The sequence below is a fragment of the Antennarius striatus genome, chromosome 1 (assembly GCF_040054535.1).
Source record: "Antennarius striatus isolate MH-2024 chromosome 1, ASM4005453v1, whole genome shotgun sequence".
In the NCBI taxonomy this organism is placed as follows: Eukaryota; Metazoa; Chordata; class Actinopteri; order Lophiiformes; family Antennariidae; genus Antennarius; species Antennarius striatus.
Window position 1 is genome coordinate 29,533,271 of NC_090776.1, and position 13,353 is coordinate 29,546,623.

Sequence of the window (13,353 nt, forward strand, 5' to 3'; positions counted from 1 at the left end):
TCTTTAGTGTTGGAGGTGTTGAGCTGCAGGCTGTTGCTGTGACACCAGTCGACAAAGCCCTTCACCATGCATCTATACTCCTCCTCCTCATTGTCCCTGATACATCCCACGATAGCTGTGTCATCTGAGAACTTCTGGATGTGACACAGTTCTGAGTTGTAGCAGAAGTCCACTGTGTACAGGGTGAAGAAGATCGGGTACAAGACAGTCCCCTGTGGAGCACCGATGCAGCTGACCACAGGTCAGACTTGGCGTCCTTTAGCCTGACGAACTGTGGTCTGTCGGTGAGGTAGATCCAAGCAACCAGGCCGGGGTCCAGTCGCATTTGGAGGAGTTTGTCCTTTGGTATACAGGGATGTATGGTGTTGAAGGCACTTGAAAAATCCAGAAAAGGATCCTCACAGTGCCGCTTTCCGAGTGGGCTCGATGTAGCATGTGGAGGATAGCGTCCTCCACGCCGATTTTTTCCCGGTAGGCAAACTGTAAAGAGTCCTCGGCATGTTGTACCTGAGGCCTGAGGAGAGTGAGGAAGAGCCGCTCCAGAGTCTTCATCAGATGCGATGTGAGCGCCACCAGTCAGAAGTCGTTCAGCTCGCTGGGCCGGTTCTTTCTGGGAACTGGAACGATGCACATTGTCTTCCAGAGGGGGGGCACCTTCCTGAGATGCAGGCTCAGGTTGAAAACTTGTTTTAGCGGCTCAGGCCTTGTGTAGACGGGGGCTCACTCCATCTGGTCCTGCTGCTTTTTGGGGCCGAAGCTTCGTCAGTTCTCCTCCCACCTGGTCCGCGGTGAAGCAGGGAGGAGGCAGTGATGTGGTGGGAGCTGGGGGTGGAAGGTGTCTGAGACAAAGAGGAGGGCTTGGATATAACAAGTTACAGTCAGTGTATGATGGTTGCATGTGAGATCGTGTGTAAATGAGAGTGTGAAGAAGTGGGTTGATTTATGAGTTCTGTAAATCAGTTGCTGAAATATTAGCCACAACAGAAGGTTCATAACAGTGGAAGGACGTGTCTGTCAGTGCCCCAAGCATGATAATATTTGATAAGACACAGCTAATTATTCGAGTGAATGCCTTGTCAAAGGATACACCCTGGGTGAGTTGGTAGGAGGAAAGTGGGAGCCCAAAAAAAAGAAAAAAAAGAATAAGAGGCACTGAATAGATACTGCTTGAACCATGATTTGTTTTTGGTAACATCTGGGACATCCGTAACCTTTTTAAAATGGTGAACTTTACCCTCACAGGAATGGATGCTTTTATTCAATCTAGGAATACAGATTAGTCTTCAGTGTGATATTAAGTTTTTAATGTTTAGGCATTCACAGCTGATTAAGAAACAGTCTGCTAGGTTTAAGATGAGTGTGGAGTCCCTGAATCCTAGTTAAAAAGTCTACACAGGGATGTTTTTATTTACGAAACTGTGTCTCTCTCAGCTGCTGTATTAATGTATTTTCCTTATTCCTTAATTATGGAAATCACAAAAATAATCCCTGCCAGTACTAACTGCCCTCCAACTTCAAAGTACTACAAAACTACATGTTAGAAGTAATCGCAATTATATCCTTAATTTGTAAATATTATATGATACCCCAAATAATACTTAGATGCAGTGTGCCTTTACGCATCAACACTCGCAACTTCACCTCATCGCGTATTTTTGTTAGGCAGTCACATGATACCGTACACGTATCTGTGGTGCACCACTTGAGCACAAGCCAGGGAGTTATCGCCCCCCGGCTGGGTCGCCCGGGCGAGGGTGTCTGATGATTAAAGACCCATAACACCCAATGCACTTTGGTTAATCACTGATGACGTGTCCAAGTATCACTGTAAGGTGTATTAAAGAACTATGTAATCCTCCATTTTTATAGTACTGTACATTATATATATTAGCTAAATTATGGGAATTTAGTTCATAGAGCAAACGTGTTTGAACATTTTAATAGTGACGTGTAGAGAAATAGCATTATGGTCTCACTGTATAGTATTCCAGCGCTGTGGTAAAGCCAGCTTGCCCTTACCACTGAAATGGGTTAATTATTTTTAGTCTTGTATATTGTAATTTATTTTTGCTTCTACCCAAACATTTGTTTGCTACACATGGCCCAACCTGAATCAGCTGTGAATCACAATTGTTTTCAGTTTGTTACAATTTTTATTAGCTTATATGTACATTTCATTCAGTTTATAAAAGACACACAAAGCATTGTGATTAAATCATTTATCTAAAGTCAAATCAAACAAATGCTGTGATACTTGCCTTCTGTCCTAGCATAAATTGTCTAAACGATCCACACCTGGTTTCCATGAAAACGACCGGAGCATTCCACTGTGAAAGGGGTGTTTGACTTTGGTTAAAATGTATAAGTAGATGTTACCAGTACTGTGGTCGATGAATTTCAGCAGACGGTTCACCATGAGTACGGGAGTTATGTCATGTGTTTTGTATTTTTTTGTTCATCATTGTCACCATAATTATGGTTGAGTTTGTGTTTGTTTTCCTGGAGAGGACAGTTGGTCATGACCAGCAGTATAAAGGCCCTGACCGAAAGCATGGTGGGGATTTTGTCTAAACTAGCTCAAGGTGGAGGAGGTGCTGCTGACAGTACATGGTCTTTTTGTTGTTGACTTGTTTCACATCAATACTAACTCTGTCTGCAAAAACACACTTAAAAATCAAGACAATCTTGGAGAAAAATGATAAATTAACATCATTTACTAGTGTCTTTAAGCAGAGACACAATGAGACATGACTCATATAGCACTCATATATTCAAGCAGTTACACCTCCCTAACAAAATTCCATGGTCATTGATCTCTGCATGAACAACAGTGGATCCATTACTCTGTGGAGGTTCAATGGAAACTTTAGTTTTTTATATGAAAACATGGTACAACAATCCTTTGTTGATAATTTAATGGTCTTTCCTGCAGTTTAATTTGACGTCAAGTCTGAACTCTTCTACTGTATTGTATTAGACACTTATTAAACCAAATAAATGTCTGGCACCATCGCTCATATCAATATGATTAATATCCTGGATTACAGATGCTACTTTTAAAACAATAATCAACCACTTACTTAGGCTTGTACTGAGCCAGTACGTTTGTCTGCACACATTGCACACATTGTAGCATTGATTTTAGTCATGCGTTACACGTTTAGCATGTGGTTTTTATTTATATCGCTCCATCCGTCCGTCCGTCCGTCAATCCATCAATTTTCTTGAAAAAGAGGAGACTGTAAACTTCTCGTCTCCAGCTGCTTTTCCACCTTTTTCCACAGGTGAGAGGCGGGGTACGCTCGAGATGTGCTTCAAGTGCATTGCAGGGCCTCTTTTTAAAATTATTTTTGCTATTTATAATCTAATTATTTTTCCCATTAGATTTTTTTCTTCCTGTACATACCATTCCAAGTTGAAACACTGTCTTCAAATAGTTTCACCATACAATACAAACAATGGAGTTGTTGATTACTATATAAAGTGAAGGGATGAATTGAAAGGGACAGTATAGCTATTCCTTTTGTTTTCCTAACTGGATCATCCAACCCCTTTTAATGTTAATTCCACTTTCCTTCATTTCATTAGCTTGTTTGACCTTTATAATTACAGAGCATTTTTCAAATTCGACTACCACTGCATGTGGCATACAGTAAGGCAGCATACCCAACAGACTGCAGCCTAAAGCAACATCAATTCCACTCATGTATAGTATACCCATGAGAGGTGTTTTACTGCTCCCTGCTTGTTTATTTATGTAAAGCTATTATACTTATCATCCACAGCAGTGTGAAGCCTATAAGAGTGCAGCCATTAGTTTAACTGAATTACTATTTGACCGTAGGAAGTCAGACATATTACATGAATGATTCCGAGCTTGGCAAAGCACATTATAGTGACGATAAAACAGAGCTTTGTTATCTCTACACAGTCTAATTGTTTGCACCGATGGGACTATTGTTTTGACACCGGTAGCGCTCTAACTATGTTAGTGGATGTGTTGCTATCCCATTACAAATCAATGTTGTTCATTACAAAGCAAATTGTTCAAGATTGAGATGGCAAGAACACAGGAAGTCTCTATTACATTGACTAGAATAATGCAGTACTTGGTGTACTTGATCCACAACACAGCACAACTGGATGTCCTTTAATCTTCAGATTAATTTTTTGTCACCCTTTTAAACCAATAAAGAGCTTTAAACTGCACAAAGTAGCTTCCAATTACACAGCTTCTTGGGTAAGGAAAGTTTATTTGTATATCGCAATTCATTCAAAGTGCTTTACAAAGGGAACAGAATACAAGCATATTCAAAGGACAAAGCACGATTAAAACAAGACAATAAAATATCAATAAAAGAGCATATAAAAGGAAAAGGCAATTAAACAGGAGAAAAATATATTTAAACTGAAGCTAATGATTAAAATAGTGCAGAAAATTAAAGAACAGTTTCAGGAAAATGCTGCAGTGAACAAAAATATTTTTAGCCCTGATGAATTGGCAGTTTGAGCAGATCTCAGGTAGTCAGGCAGTTTGTTCCACAGGTGAGGAGCATAATAACTAAATTCTGCTTTTTTTTGTTTGGTTCTGGTTCTGGGAACACAGGTCTTCCTCTAAACCTCCTGCCTGACAGTTCAAAACTCGGCATCCTTCTACCAATATATTCACTATCTCTCCTCTGGACATGTCCACGTAGTGCATCCCTGGGATGTAATTCAACAAAAATTTGTGCATCCCAACATGACCTTTATGCATCCCAAAAGTAATAACAGAATATACGGTAGAAGCCATTTACAAGGATTGAGTTTAGCCAATAGTACAATAATAAAACTAAACGAACAATTAATTGTAACGATTTTATTAATAACAATGTCATAACTGTTTAAGAAATAAAGAAAGATGTAATACAGTTTTTTCCCTATTTGCTTTTCACTTAATAGCTTTCTTTGTCTTTAATTCATATATTCTCCTCATGTCTTGCCCATGGAAACAATCGCGTACAAATGTTGGGATTTTTGCTGGTTTTTGCTTGGCTTCTTCTGTACTGTCCACAGTAACATCAGTCTCTTTCTTTGCATTAACTTTTGTTTTTTACTCAGGAAAGCACTCTTTGTCACTTGGGTTTTCTCCAACTTTTGCATCTTTTTGGCAGGCGCGGTGATAATGTTTGACTAACTTGTCACTCTTTCACTGCAGCGTATAAAATGAGCAGACGTCGTGTTGCCTTTTGGTCGATTTTATTTATTTATTTTATTTTTTCCATTCATTTATTCATTGTCACAACCACTTTATCCACTGTGGCCGGTCGCGGGGAGCTGGAGCCTATTCCAGTTGACTGAGGACGATTACCACTTTTCCTTTAAATCTGTAGATTATGTCATGGTATTCCAATTACGTCCACAAATTTATAGATTTAGTGTCATGTGGCTGTTTGTTTAAGGATAGTAGAATACCGTCATCTCACTTTCCCACATGTCCATTCAGGACAACTATTAAGTTGTTACATGGTGAAAGATAGTAAACAGAAAAGAGTCATTATAATGTGAAGAAAACACAGGGAGAGTGGCACAGTGGCGCAGCTGGTAGCGCTGTCGCTGCACAGCAAGGTGGTTCCGGATTTGAGTCCCGCTCTGTGCAGAATTAGCATGTTCTCCCATGTCTGCGTGGGTCCTGTCCAGGTTCTCTGGCTTCCTCCTACCTCCAAAAACATGCGCTTCAGGTTATTTGGGCGGTCCCAAATTGCCCGTAGGAGTGAGTGTGTGCGTGTTTGTTTGTCTGTGTGTAACTCTGCACGCACTGGCGTCACGCCTGGAGTTTCCCCAGCCTCACACCGTCAGTCAGCTGGGACAGGCTCCAGCTCCCCATGACCCGCCACAGCAGATGAAGCGGTTGAAAATGGATGGATGGAGAAAACACAGTCATGTTAGGTAGTTATACTCTAAGAAATTTATAATTACGAAAATTACATTAATTCATGCCCCTTAATTCCGCACATTCAAACTTTATTTAAAATGCAATACTTTGCACAATTGCACATTTGTAACTAATTCCTCGCTCTGTCATCGCATCGTATAAAACATTAATACGTCATGTTGCCGTTTTACTTGCGCGAGATCCAACATAATGGTGATTTCCGGGTTCGAAATTGAAATTGAAATATTGTGAATATTTTTGGTGAATGGAAGTGCGTTTAAAGCCTGCATCCCAGGGATGCACGCTGTCTGACGGTTGTGCGTCCCTGTAAAAAAATGTGCGTCAAAGACGCACGGATGCACGCAAACGAGAACCCTAATGGGGTAAATAATGACTGGCTGGAGGAGAGCGGTCAAAGCTGGGTTTTTTTTCATGCAGGATGTGTCCTTTAGAACAACAGGTCTCCTATCCGTGTTAAGTATGTCTGGGCGTATGTGAGAGGACTAGGGTAAGAGACAAAGGCTAAAACAAATGAAACAGGAGAAAAATAGAGATATAAGATCTATCTCCTGTATTGACACTAAAAAACAAAATGTTTGGGTCTAATTGGGGATGCTGAATCAATGCGATCTTTTCAATTTGGCACTTAAGTGAAGTTTAATGGCTTTCTGATGATCAACGGTAAGCCTCAGTTGCCCAACGAACAAAGCTAAGAGGATACTTGAGACAGTTTGTCCTTGTTCTGCTTGAGTAGTTACCTGGTTCAAGTCAGTGTGTGTGTGTGTACCTGTGTGTCTGAATATGCGACTGTTTGTCGCATATCCATTGAAAATGCTTTTTTTGTTAGGAAACTGCAAGTGCAGTTTTTGAACAAAAGCCGTCCCTCATACACTCACATATGAGGGACGGCTTTTCACGTATGCCAGCACATCTCTTTTTGCTCTGTGTGCTTGTACATCTGAAACATTACATTCAACTCCAGCTGCCTACTGTGATTATTTACGCATTTATCCAGACACTTTTAACACTTTTCCCTCAAATTAACAGGATATTGTTTTTCTCAGCATGGCTGTCAGCCATCAACTTAAAATTCAGTCACACCTGGGGTAGAGAATTTTAGCCATTTATATGTTGTGATGATAAAGACCCTTTATTAGGCTATAGCAGGGTGCTCAATACGTCAATAGGTTGATTTGTAGTTCTATTACATCCTGACGGTACCTCAGATAGTACTTATCTTATACTAAATACTTAGCTAAGTATAAAAATGAGTGGGGAAGCTACAACAAGTAACACAAAAACTTTCATATGTCATTTTCAAAGAAGGTAAATGTAGAGTTTCATTTTCAGACTGTTCATAGAAACTACGACATTGACTTTCCGCCGAAAAATGAGCTGAGAAAGATAAAGATGGAGGAACTAAAAAGCCAGACGTATTTCTAGCAGTTGTTTTCTCACAGCCAACTTCAAATATGATATAAAACATCAACAAGTGTTATGGGCCAAAAAGAAAATATGAATAAGATAATGGATGTGGCAACAAACACTGCCTGTTCTGTTCGCACCAGATCTCTTCAAAAACCACTATTCTGTGAGCATGTTGACGAGGGGGATTGCGACCCTGCTGAATTGTTGCTACACACAGATGTGAGATGGCTAGTTTGGGGGAAATTCCTGCCAAGGTTTTGAGGGATTTGTTCAGAGATTAAGGTGTTTTTCCATGCAGCTGGAAATGCTGAATACAAGCAGCTACCTGACAGTCAGTGGCTGTTAGGTAAGTCAAGTCCAATTATGTTCCACCACGACTGATGATCATTTGGAAGTGTGAAAAGTAAAGTAATCAGGAACACATTATTCTCATCACATTACTATAATTAAATCTTCTTATTTTCGTTTCGGCTTCTCCCGTCAGGGGTCGTGTTCCTACGTTCCTACTCTCACCTATGGTCATGAGCTTTGGGTCATGACTGAAAGAACTAGATCCCGGATGCAAGCGGCTGAAATGAGTTTCCTCCATAGAGTGGCTGGGCGTACCCCTAGAGATAGGGTGAGGGGCTCAGTCACCAGGGAGGAGCTCGGAGTAGAGCCGCTGCTCCTCCACCTCGAGTGGAGCCAGCTGAGGTGACTCGGGCATATGTTCCGGATGCCTCGTGGACGTCTTCCTGGGGGGGTGTTCTGGGCATGTCCTACCGGGAGGACACCTCGAGGAAGACCTAGGACACGCTGAAGGGACTATGTCTCTCGGCTGGCCTGGGAACGCCTCAGGATCCCCCCGGAGGAGCTGGAGGAGGTGTCTGGGGAGAGGGAAGTATGGGCATCCCTCCTGAGACTCTTGCCCCAGATAAGCAGTAGATGTTGGATGGATGGATGGATGGATGGATGGATGGATGGATGGATGGATGGATGGATGGGTCGCCACAGCGAATCAATGTCCTCCATCTAACCCTGTCTTCTCATCCTCTTCTCTCACACCAACTACCTTCATGTCCTATTTCACTACATCCATAAACCTCCTCTTTGGTCTTCCTCTAGGCCTCCTGCCTGGCAGTTCAAAACTGTGTGTGTGTGTGTGTGAGTGTGTGTGTGTGTGTGTGTGTGTGTGTGTGCTGAAAAGACAGAACAGGTGATTGTGCATTTGAGAATGAGTGAGAGAGTACTATCATTACATTTGCACAATAATCTAGGCGAGGTCATGAGTTATCGGCAGGGTCTGCCTCCCACCTAATTGTGTGCATGTTTTAATGGACTCTGCATTCCATTATTTCTCTGACCTCAGCTCTTCGCAGAGGCCTCCATTACAAAGAAAAAGACCCAGGAGGATGAGTACATAGGTGTGTATGTCTGTTCAGCTGCTAGTGTTCGGCATCAGCTTTTATGTTAAATCATAGCATCAAAGAAGGAACTAATTAGACTATTCTTGTTTTGTCACTGGTTTTTTCTCATGATAGATTTAAAGTTTAGGTACATTATTTACAATGAGTATTCTAGCCTTTGTTTCTTAGTGTGTAGCCATATTAGCATGGTTGCAGACACCTAATCAACACTCCAATGCAAACACATACCACAACTCCTGCCCCAACACCCGACTGGGCCTGTTTCTTGCAGCAGGGCATTTGTGACATCTTTAATAAGGAGTATACTTATCATTTCAAAAGCACAAGGAAATTCACAAAAGCACTTTAGAACATTACAAATCTGCAGTTGATTGCAATAAATACATTTCAAGCCACTGGAGCTTTTTAACATTTTACATCATTAATTGTCACAACTTCTGTCAAGGTTCTGAACCTGCTATGATTGTGGGAGTCACACACGGGACTTTTTTTCCACTCATCTCTACAAACACTAAGATTTATATTATCAAAATTCCTTTGGAAAGATCACCACTGTGCAAAATTGTGGAAAGGGAGTAAGCTTTTATTTTGAGGCTCCCAAATATTTCAAACAGAGCAACAGATCACATATCACTGTGCATGCATATTTATTATTATGTGTTTAGCAATACAACTGAAATGTCTCAGAATCTTTGTCTTATTGATGAGAACCCCCCCCCCCCCTTTATGTCCATGTATGTTATCAGGCTAATCAAACCTGACGGGTTCTCCTCCACCACCTCTCACATTCAGATGCATAGACTTAAAGTTGAATTAGCTTGTTTTATAAAGGATTATTCATTGATTAAAACATTCATGGGTAGTTTTTAGAAATGCTTTATCAGCCATGGCTACATAAAGGCCATTTGGTAAAATAGGGGTACTATATGAAAAGTGTGTACATCAAAGTTCAAGCTGAGCAATGTGAAATTTCTCAAATATCCAGGATTTATGTGCATCAAAATGTGGCCACTTGAAAATCCATGGATCACTCATTTATAGATTAATCAACTGTGACTTTTACTGATAGATGCATTTCATGGTTACATATTATTGAAAATTCTTATGGACACAAAACCAAGACTCTTTTTCACCCCTTTCAAGCTACAGTCAACAGATGTTTTCCCTAATGTACTCATTAAATGACATAAAATATTTTTTTACTGCCAATTTGTTTAATAATTTGTTTTAATATTTCCTTTTTATACCTAAATTGGCTCTGAAAATACAATGTACAGACCATGTAACTAATTCTATTTTATTGTATTTAAATTTATTTTTTGCTTTTTTTTAAACCTCTCCCCCTATAATAATTCTACATCTCTTCTACGTGTATTAACATGTATGCATATTGATAGTTTGACTTGAAAATCTGAAAACTGACAGTTAACATAAATATAAAATAAAAAAAACAACCACAGATATTTAACTTAATTACTGGCTTGCATAACTATACTGTAACATTTATTCTGGCGACTGTGTGTTTGCCCAAAAGGAGATTCTTTTTCACAGTCAGAAAATTAGTAAATGTATGGCAGTATAGGAACCAAGAAGCCATTTTTTAAAAAGTAATTAGAAGCGGAGGATCTAGGTTTCCGAAGGAGATTTAACTTTTGATGAGTTTTCCTGCTGCTCAAAGATAATTTTACTGCTTTTACAACCTTGTCACCTGCCACTAGACTACCAACACCCCTGCCTTGTGTCTACTGAGAACACTTTAATTACTGGTACTTCAATCATTTTTACACCACTTTTGTATAAGCAAAGTCAACTTGTGACATACAACTTCCATATTGGTAAGTGTGCAGGATCAATCAATAATAGTATACTGTATTACAATCCATTTGAACTAATATATCTGATTCAGGTTTGCTCTGGGCAGTGCGGCTTTGAAAGCTGGTAGAAGCTAACTGTTTGTCCGTGCTTATTGCTATTCATGCTTTCTGCTGCCAACTGGTCCTTAATTATTCAACTGAATAAATTACCTATAAGGCTGAAAGTGGACTCATGGCATGCCAGGAGGGAGCCAGCCTGTCAGCTTCAAAGGACTGAAACTTGCTTCATTCCGGCGGGCTTCACTCCGCTTAACACAATTCACTGTGTGTACAGTACACTATGCTGCATGTCTGGGGCTTCACAAGTCTATTTGGATGTTAAAGGGTAGGAAACTCCTAAATGTGGCATCAGTGCTGAATAGGATTAATTCATTCATCTTCAAACCGCTTCATCCACTGTCGCAGGTTGCACGGTGCAGAAGCCTTTCTAACCGACTGGGGGCGTGAGGCAGGGTACACTCTGGGGATGGCACCGGTGCACCACGGTGACGCCGGTGAATGGCACTTATATTTAAATCAGTAAATAAATTACTACATTAGTATACACAAGGGAACGTTTCAGATCTTTCTTTGAGCTAGAGATGGAAAGAAAAAAAATGTTGCTTGAAATGTGAAAAAAGAAAAATTATGAAGGTTGAAAAGCTGTATTAATAGGTGTGTATGTACAGTGTGTATGGTGAAAGAAGGGGAGGAGGAAAGTGTGTTCGTAGGAAGAGAGAGAAGAGGAACACCAAGAGTATAGGACTGAGTGTAGGGACGTTGAATGTTGGAACTATTACAGGAAAAGGTAGAGAGTTGGTTGACATGATGCAGAGGAGGAAGGTAGACATACTGTGTGTCCAGGAGACCAGGTGGAAAGATAGCAAGGCTAGAAGTTTAGGAGCAGGGTTCAAGTTGTTCTATCATGGTGTAGATAGGAAGAGAAATGGAGGAGGAGTTATCTTGAAGGAGGAGTTTGTCAGGAATGTCCTGGAGGTAAAAAGAGTGTCAGATAGAGTGATGAGTCTGAAGCTAGAAATAGAAGGTGTGATGTTCAATGTTGTTAGTGGGTATGCTCCACAGGTAGGATGTGAGCTGGAGGAGAAGGAGAAATTCTGGTTGGACTTTGATGAGGTGATGCAGAGCATACCTAGAAGTGAGAGTAGTCATTGGTGCAGACTTCAATGGACATGTTGGTGCAGGAAACAGAGGTGATGAGGAGGTGATGGGCAGGTTTGGTATCCAGAGAGGAACGCAGGAGGACAGATTTTGGTTAACTTTGCAAAAAGGATGGAAATGACTGTAGTGAATACTTTCTATTGGAAGAGGCAGGAACACAGGATGACCTATAAGAGTGGCATTGGGAGGACACAGGTAGACTACATCTTGAAGATGCTGAGGTTCTCTCTGGGAGTGACCAGGATGGATAGGATCAGGAATGAGTACATCAGAGGGACAGCACATGTTAGAGGTTGTGGAGATAAAGTCAGAGAGGCCAGACTGAGATGGTTTGGACATGTCCAGAGGAGAGATAGTGAATATATTGGTAGAAGGATGCTGAGTTTTGAACTGCCAGGCAGGAGGCCTAGAGAAAGACCAAAGAGGAGGTTTATGGATGTAGTGACAGAGGACATGAAGGTAGTTGGTGTGAGAGAAGAGGATGCAGAAGATAGATGGAGGACACTGATTTGCTATGGCGACCCCTGAAGGGAAAAGCTGAAAGGAGAAGAAGAGTGTGCCACAAGCAAAACAACTTGACATTGTAACAGCAGTGTCTTGAGCTGGCTGGCAGCATTTTGGAATGTTCATAATGGTTTAATAATTTTTATTGTTAAGGTCTAATGATGACACTTACCTATCTTGAACCAGGATACATTTGGTTTCTGTTTCACAGAGATATATTTGTTTTTATTTTACAGTTCAAATTTGGATGTGTTGTGTAATTGCAGAAAAGTTATAGCGTGTCAATAAAAAAAATAAAAAAATCAGTCATCTTAGTTTTAATGTAGTGTCGTGAGGTGTTTTAACCGATCAAATATTTTAATGATAATCCAAATTATATACAAATAATGTCTGAGCAGTCAAAATGACTGTCTATGGGATTTCTAGTCATTTCAGAATCCCGGTAAACCGAGTGTTTATCAGAGAACAAGAAAATTCAACCTTCACTGTAATACGTCAAAACTTAAAGGAATAGGTCAACATTTAGTTTGAAAAAAGGGCTTGTTTGCTTTCTTGCTGTAGGTTATATCAGAAGATCAATATTATTCTCTTGCCTATATGAAGCTGGAGTCGGGAGGAAATGAGCTTAGCTTAGCAAAAAAGACGACAAGCAAGGAAAACTGCTTACCTGGCTCAGCGGTTCAATAATCAATCTACCAGGCCGTGTAGCCTACTAAATATAATATGTATGTTGACAACTTACAGATTCTGTTTGTCTGTTTATGGATGAAACACATCAGAATGTATTAATAAGATCTTTTGAATCTCACTGCTTTTTTCCCCCATACATTCCCCACTGCCTGTGATGTACTTTGCAAAACTGACTGCTCTGAAAGTCTTAGCGATCCAGTTTTTAAAAAAATGTATGATGAAATTTGCATTTAATTAATTAGAGAGTTAAGTAGTGTGAGATGTTAATTTCAAAGGGTTATGACATAGTTTCAGTCAACTGTAAAATCTTTGACTTGTATTTATTTAGTGTTTGTTTTATAAAATCAAAAATCAGTGTCAGTTCTGATACAGCGGACAG